Source organism: Choloepus didactylus, chromosome 9, assembly GCF_015220235.1.
Source record: "Choloepus didactylus isolate mChoDid1 chromosome 9, mChoDid1.pri, whole genome shotgun sequence".
NCBI classification, from domain to species: Eukaryota; Metazoa; Chordata; class Mammalia; order Pilosa; family Megalonychidae; genus Choloepus; species Choloepus didactylus.
Window position 1 is genome coordinate 78,322,864 of NC_051315.1, and position 7,995 is coordinate 78,330,858.

The window sequence follows — 7,995 nt, forward strand, 5'->3', positions numbered from 1 at the left end:
ATTATCACAATTTAAGTCACTAACTTTGAGAACATATATTTTGGTTGGTTTGGTTGTTTTGTTCAATTTTACAAATCATACTGATATCTATTGGCATTCCATGAAGTATAATGCTTCATTTAGAATTGATCATTAAAGATGAATTGTTGATTTTTGTTCTTTCTGACTTTAGCAACACCATGTGGAATATTGAGGGCAGATAATAGATATGAAGTAAAACTTATGATTCCACAAGAAGATTTTCCAGAGTAATACTATTCCATATTGTTATACCATTTTGATAGTAATTTTCTTAAGGAAAAATATAAAATGGGTGAAAAACCAGTAAAGGTATATTAATCATGTCATACCTCTCTCACCCATATTGAATTTAAGTAATTGAGAAAATTTTTAAACTTATGAATTTTCTAATGGTTTATAAATTTCAAGAAGCTGTGTCAAAGTTCTGGATAGGGTATATAATTCAATACAATAACTCCTAAATGATCATATGGCTACATTAGTCCACTACCCTGTATCCCACAGGGTCCTACCATTTCTTCAAATATAACCCCCCATTTCTCAAAATCATATCTGTGCACACTGAAAAATAATTGCTGAGTATATTATAGGTCTCAAAAATCTCTCTTGACATCTGTGGTGATATCAAAACTTCCTTCTAACTTGAAGGCAAATCTCCATTTCTATAAAGACGTATTTCCTAATAAAAGATAACCTGGAGAGGATTGTGGGAAGATGGTAGAGTAGGAAGCTCTGGGAATCAGTCCCTCCACCAAAACAACTATTGAACTGAAAGGAACTATCTGAATCAACCACTCTGAAACTCTGGAGTCTAGGGGAACATTGTGCAGCATCTAGGGAGAAGCAGGAAGAAGACACTGGTAAATTGTGATAAAGACCAGTGAGTTTCATCCTACTTGCAGCAGCTAACATCCACCTTACCCCAGCCACAGAGTAGGAAGCAGTGGAGACTGGACCTCTGTCCCCTTGCTCAGTTTCTGGTGCCAGGATGGGCCATAAAGAATGAATCCTCCAAATTCCAGGGATGTGTGGTCTGATTCCAGATTTCTACCTTTGATCAGCTAATTCAGATCACTGAGAGATGGCTTTGAAGATGGCCAGTTTGCCAACCTCCCTGTGGCAAAAGTGGCAGAGGAATCTTAAAGAGGGTAACCTTCTTTAAAACTATAGAAAATAGGAGGCTGTCTGCCTGTGCTGGGCTGGAGCTACTTGGGAACTGCTGTCCACCTCTCTATGAATTTTTGCCAATTTTTGGCAAAAATGGCAACCAATGATGCCATTCTGAAGAGGCTGGAACAGAAGGGTACAGAGGCAGATCAAATTATTGAATATCTTAAGAAGCAAGTTACTCTTCTTGAAGAGAAAGGAATTTTGCAGGCAACTTTGTGAGAGGAGAAGAAACTTTGTGTTGAAAATATGAAACTAAAGAAAGAAATTGAAGAACTGAAACAAGAGCTAATTCAGGCAGAAATTCAAAATGGAGTGAAATACCATTCTCTTCTGGTACTCCACTACAAGTTAATTCTACACTTTCTGAAAATGTGATACAGTCTACATCAATAACAACAATATCTTCTGCCAATGAACAGATAAATGGAGGTAGAGGAGAAGAAAAGAAGATGAAAGAAAAAATTGAAATGAAAGGCAAGAAGGAGAAAAAACAGCAGCAATCAATAGTAGGAAGTCTTGCTTCTAAGCCAATAGATTTTTCCTGTCTGAATCATAGGATTGGTTTTATCATCACTGCCAGAAAACACCCTGACACAAATTCTTTGTATGTAGAAGAAGTAGATGTGGGCAAAACAGCCCCCAAAACAGTTGTCAGTAGCCTGGTGAATCATGTTCCTCTTGAACAGATGCAAAATTGGATGGTGAGTTTACTTTGTAACCTCAAACCTGCCAAGATGAGGGGAGTAGTATGTCAAGCAACAGTGATGTGTGCTAGTTCAGGGAAAGTCAAAATCTTGACTCCTCCTAATGGATTGCTTCCTGGAGACAATTACTTTTGATGCTTTCCCTGAAGAGACTGACAAGGAGCTAAATCCTAAGAAGATGATATTGGAGCAGATACAGCCTGATCTGTACACCAATGATGAGTGTGTGGCTACATACAAAGGAGTTCCCTTTGAGGTGAAAGGGAAGGGAGCGTGTAGAGCTCAAACTATGGCCAACAGTGGAATCAAATAAAGGAAAATGCCCCAAATATTGGAATTCATTGGAGAAAACTTTAGTAACAATAAAAAGAAATACATTTGTCATATGTAAAAAAAAAAAAAAACTTACAGAAAACATTTAAAGGGCTGCATTAACTGGGCAAATGCCAAATAAAGAAATTAGAGCTTCAAAAGCCATAGAAGAAGCTTCTGTTGCCCTTGCTGGCCCCTCTCTACCCCCTTCCATAACCCAGGGTGGAGATGGCCTATGATCCCTGGCCCTGTTCCAGAGGGAAAGTGGCCCCTGTGTACATATTGAGGTGAGTTTTTTTGGAAGGCAGAGAAGCTGCTTGCAGATATCTAAGACATAGTGAGAAACAATTAAGTTAAATGGCCTGGGGAAAATGACTATTTACATTAAATCACTGGAAAAAAAACAAGCAGGAAAGGGGGGGTTCTGTTCCAAAGGAAGCAGAGGGAGTATCCACTCAAATTCCTGTGGACAGAAGACAGGAAAATCCTGTTGTCTCTAGTGAACACAGGCTCAGGAGAAAAAAGCAGGTTCTCCAGCTCAAGCTCCACACAGGCTCAGATAAAACAGAGAGGATCATACAATTCCCACTTGCCTCAGACTGATTTGCTTGATAGGATGGCTAAGGTCTGAAGGAGACCACCAGCCAAAGTAGAAACAATTTGCAAAGAGGGTGAAAGGTGCTTTTTGCCTTTGTTGGTTTGTTTTGATTAAATTCTAGCATTCAAGAAAACTTGTGGCATGACTAGCTGGATACAAACTAAGGGGACAGCCAGGGATTAATCCTAGAGTGACCACCTTAAAATAGTAAAGTGTACAGTGTGCAAAAAGAGTACAAGACAAACAAACAAACAGAGAATGACAGCCCATCCAAGGGAACAAGAAAAAAAAATCCAGAATCCATCAAAGAGTAGCAGACTTTGGACTTACTGAACAGAGACTTTAAAATAATGATCTTCAATAATGCTAAAGGAGATAAAGGAAAACATGGAGAAAGAACTAAAGGATATGAGGAAAACAATAAATTAACAATATAGGAATCTCTCCAGAGAAATACTGGAGTTGTAGAACACAGTAACTGAAGTGAAAAAAAAAATACCCTAGACAGTTCAAATAGTAGATTGGAAATAGCAGAAGCAAGAATCCCTGAACTTGAAGACAAGACAACTGAAATGATTCAGGCTGAAGTGCAGGAAGATAAAAGAATAAAAAAGAATGAACAGAGCCTATCAGTCCTATGGGACACCATCAAGCATACTAGTATATCCATTATGGGAGTCCCAGAAGAAGAAAGAGAGAAAGGGGCAGAAAAAACATACAAAAAAAAAAAAGTGATAGAAAACTTCCCATATTTAACAAAAGACATCATTATGCACATTAAAAAAACCAAACAAACCCCAAACAGAATGAATCCAAAGAGAATCACACCCAGACACACAGTAATGAAACTTTCCAATGAAAACAACAAGGGTAGAGTTCAGAAAGATGCAAGAGAAAACCAATGAGTTATGTATAAGGGATGCCCAACTAGATTAAGTGCCAATTTCCCATCAGAGATCATGGAGGTAAAAGGCAGTGGTATGAAATATTTAAAATGCTGAAAGAAAACAATTGCCAATCAAGAATTTTAAATCCAGAAAGATCTTCTTTCAAAACTGAGTAGAGGAGGGTTGAGAAAACATGACAGATTAGGAAGTTCTAGGATTCAATCCACCCACCAAAACAACTATTAAACTGGTAGGAACTTTCTGAAATAACTATTTTGAAACTATGGAGTCTAGTAGAACACTGTACAGCATCCAGGGAAGAAAAGAAGGAATAGGCTGTTAAATTATGTTAATTACTAGTAATTGAACTCTCTACATGGCAGTTACTGGCACCCATCTCTCACTCTCATGGCAAGCTGCATTGGCGTCTACCCCCGGCTAGTGCACTGATGACAGAAAGGTGCATTAAAAAATCTCTTCCCTGACATAAGGGGTGGACACCACTCATCATTAATCACAGCTTTTGAGGGCAGCCATTGTTCCAACCAGCCATGGACTAAGGTGGCTAAGATTTAAAGACACTTTGCTTCCTTGGGGCTGCATTTGCTGGGCAGTTCAAAAAACATGAAACTTTGGGGAGCCATGGAAGAAACACCTGATGCCCTTCCTGTTCCCCTCTTCAGGGCAGTTTGGAGCCAGTCTGTGTCCACTTAGTGGACCCTTAGCTTGTTCTTGCTGGGAAAGACTGACTTAGGAAAACTCCTCCCTGGCATGATCTCCTCCCAGAATTTTCCCTCCAGAGAAAGAAGCGCAAGACAAAAAAAAAAAAAAAGGAGTATAAGAAATGTTCATGCAGATAATGCAGATAAGCTGGGGAAAAGGCTTTCCTGCTTTTAACACCCAGGAGAGGGAGGTCTTTCTCCTGGGCAATAGAGGGGGGCATTCAAATTCTTGCAGACATGTGAACTCCAAAACAACCGATAAGCACAAAAGCACAGGTCTGGGACAAGACATGGGTCCAGAAAAGACAGGGAGGAACTTGCACTTTGTATGTGCCTTGGGAAGACATTCCAGATAGGAGAGCTGATACTCAAAAAAAGTCTGTATTATCACTAGCTGGTTCCAAGATTAAGAAACAGACATCCCAGGGAATAAATCCAAGAATTAACAATTTAAAGTGTTACGATGTACAGCCTGCAATAAGAATACAAGACAAAGAAACAGGGAATCATGGCACATCCAAAGGAAGAGGATAAAAATACAGAAACAAGGAAGAAGAAGAGAATGCAGGCATGCCAAAAAAGACTTTAAAAAACATCTTAAAAAAGATCAAGGAGACAAATGAAAATGCATAGCATGAACTAAAGGATTATCAGGAAAATTTAACAAGCAATATGAGAATCTTAGAAATGAGATAGAAGTTTTAAAAATGAATTAAACAGAACTACTAGAGTTGAAGACCACAGTAAAAGAAATGAAAAATTTCCAGGATGATTTCAGAAGAAGATTGGAACTGACAGAATTAAGAATCAGTGAACTGAAGACCAGACAATTGAAATGAGTCAGGTTGAGGAGCAGGAAGAGAAATGAGCATTAAGAGACCCTCGGGATACCATCAAGAGTACCAACATGCACATTGTGGAAGTCCCAGAAGAGAAGAGAGAAAGTGGCAGAAAGAATATTCAAAGAAAAAAACAGAGAACTTCCTGAACCTAGAAAAAGATGTAAATATGCACATCCAAGAAGCCCAGAGAACACATACAGGATAAATATGAATAAAAATATATCCTGTCATACAATGATCACACTATCTGATGTAAAGGACAAGGAAAGATTTCTGAAAGCTGAAGGAGAACAATGTGTTATAAAGGTATTAGATTTGAATGAGTGGCAAGTTTTCATTAGAAAATAGAGGCAAGAAGGCAGTGAGTTGAAATACTTAATATGCTGAAAGAAAACAACTGCCAAGCAAGAATTTTATATCTGGAAAGACTTTATTTCAAAAATGAGGGAGAGATTAAGACATTTCCAGATAAACAAAAGCTGAGGGAGTTCATCACCACTAGACTTACTCTATAAGCAATGCTCAAGGGAGTTTTTCAGAATGAAAGGAAAGGACAATAGGCAGTGGTTCAAAGTGGCATAAAGAAATAAAGACTTCTAGGAAAGGTTACCATTTGGGTAATTATAAATGTCAGTATTATTACATTGTGTTTTTTGGTTTGTAGCTCCACATCTGGCATTGCATTTAGTGGCTAAAATGCAATTACACAAAAGATAATGATAAATTTATGATCTTGGACATGCAATGTAACAAGCATAAAAAAGGTGGGGGGATATATGGGTATAGGATAATTAAATGTGCATGCTATTGAAAATCATAAACCAAACATAATTGCTATAAATTTAGTATGTTAAATTCTAACAAAAGGAAAACATTGAAAAATATATACAGATAGAAATGAGAAGGTACTCAACAGGAAACAACACAAAAAATTAAAATATATATATATATATAAAAGTTGGCATTGAAGGAAGAACTGTGGAACAAAAAATGTATTAAATTTTACAAAGACTAAATAGCAAAATGGCAGAAGAAGTTCCTACGTATCACTAGTAACTTGAAATGTAAATGGATTAAACTCTCTAGTAAAAAGGCAGAGATTGGAAGAATGGATAAAAAGGCATGGTCCAACTCTATGCTGTCTGCATTAGATTCATCTGAAATTCAAAGACACAACTACATTGCAAGTGAAAGAATGGAAAACAATACACCATTCAAATAGTAACCAAAAGTCACTGGGGTAGATATACTAATATTCAGACAAAATTGACTTTATGTAAAAAAAGTAATTAAGACAAAGATATTCATTATATACTGATAAAGGGTACAAGTCAACAAGAAGACATAATAATTATAAATATTTATGCATGTAACAGCAGACCCCCCAAAATATATGAAGCATATACTGACAGATATGAAAGGAGAAATTTACAGTACTATTTTAATAGTAGGAGACTTTAATACACCACTTTCAATGATGGATAGAACATCTAGACAAAGATCAATAAGGAAATACAAGACCTAAATTACATGCAAAACCACTTAGGCCTTACAGACATATATAGAACATTTCATCCAACAATAGCAAATACACATTATTCTCAAGTGCACATGGATCATTTCCTAGGATAGACTCTACTTAGGTAACAAAACAAGTCTCAATAAATTAAAAAATAATGAAATCATATAATGTATTTTCTCTAGCCACAGTAGACTGAAGCTGGAAATCAATGACAGGAGGAGAAATGGAAAATTCATAAATATGTGGAAATTAAATAATCTTAAACAACCAATAAGTTAAAGAGGAAATCACAAGAGAAATTAGGAAATACATTGACATAAATTAAAATGAAAACACAACATAAAAAAATTATGGGATGCAGCAAAGTCAGTGATGAGAGGGAAATTTATAGCTTTAAATGCTTACATTAAAAAAGAATAAAGATTTCAAAGAAGAGTCCTAACCTCAAAACAGGAACTAGAAAAAGATGAGCAAACTAAACACAGAGGGAGAAGAAGGAAACAAGAAAGATTAGACTGGAGATAAATGAAATAGAGAACAAAAACAACAGAAAGAATCAACAAAATAGAAAGTTAAATCTTGTAACAATCAATAAAATTAACAAACCTTTAGCTAGACTAATGAAAAAAAGAGAATATGCAAATAAGGAAAAGAAGAAATGAAAAAACAGGACATTATTATCACCCCTGCTGAAATAAAAAGGACTATAAAAAGATACTATCAACAACTGTACATAAATAAATTAGATGACCTAGATAAAATGGGCAAATTCATAGAAACACAAAAACAATATACACTGACTCTAGAAGAAACGGAAGATCACAACAGACCAATTACTAATAATTGAAAATCTCCCAACAAAGCAAAGTCCAGGAACAGATGGCTTCACAGGGGAGCCGTCTGAATAATTCCCAGAAGACTTAACACCAAACATGCTCAAACTCTTACCAAAAAATGAAGAAGATGGAAGACTTTCCAATTCATTCCACAAGGCCAACACTACCTTCATACCAAAACCAAAATCTCTTATGAATATGAGGCAAAAATTCTCAACAAAAACTAGCAAATGGTATCCAAGAGCCCACTCAAAGAATTATACACCACAATCAAGTGAGATATATCCCTAGTATGCAAGGGTGGTTCAACTTAAGCAAATCAATAAATGTTACATACCACATTAACAGAATGGAGGGAAAAACTATATCTTCACTCAAGAT

General features: G+C 36.4%; 1 pseudogene; it reads left to right on the forward strand.

Annotated features, from left to right (window-relative positions):
• The first annotated feature begins 1,254 nt into the window (after window positions 1-1,254).
• On the forward strand, window positions 1,255-2,208 carry LOC119544800 (annotated as a pseudogene).
• Window positions 2,209-7,995: the final 5,787 nt, after the last annotated feature.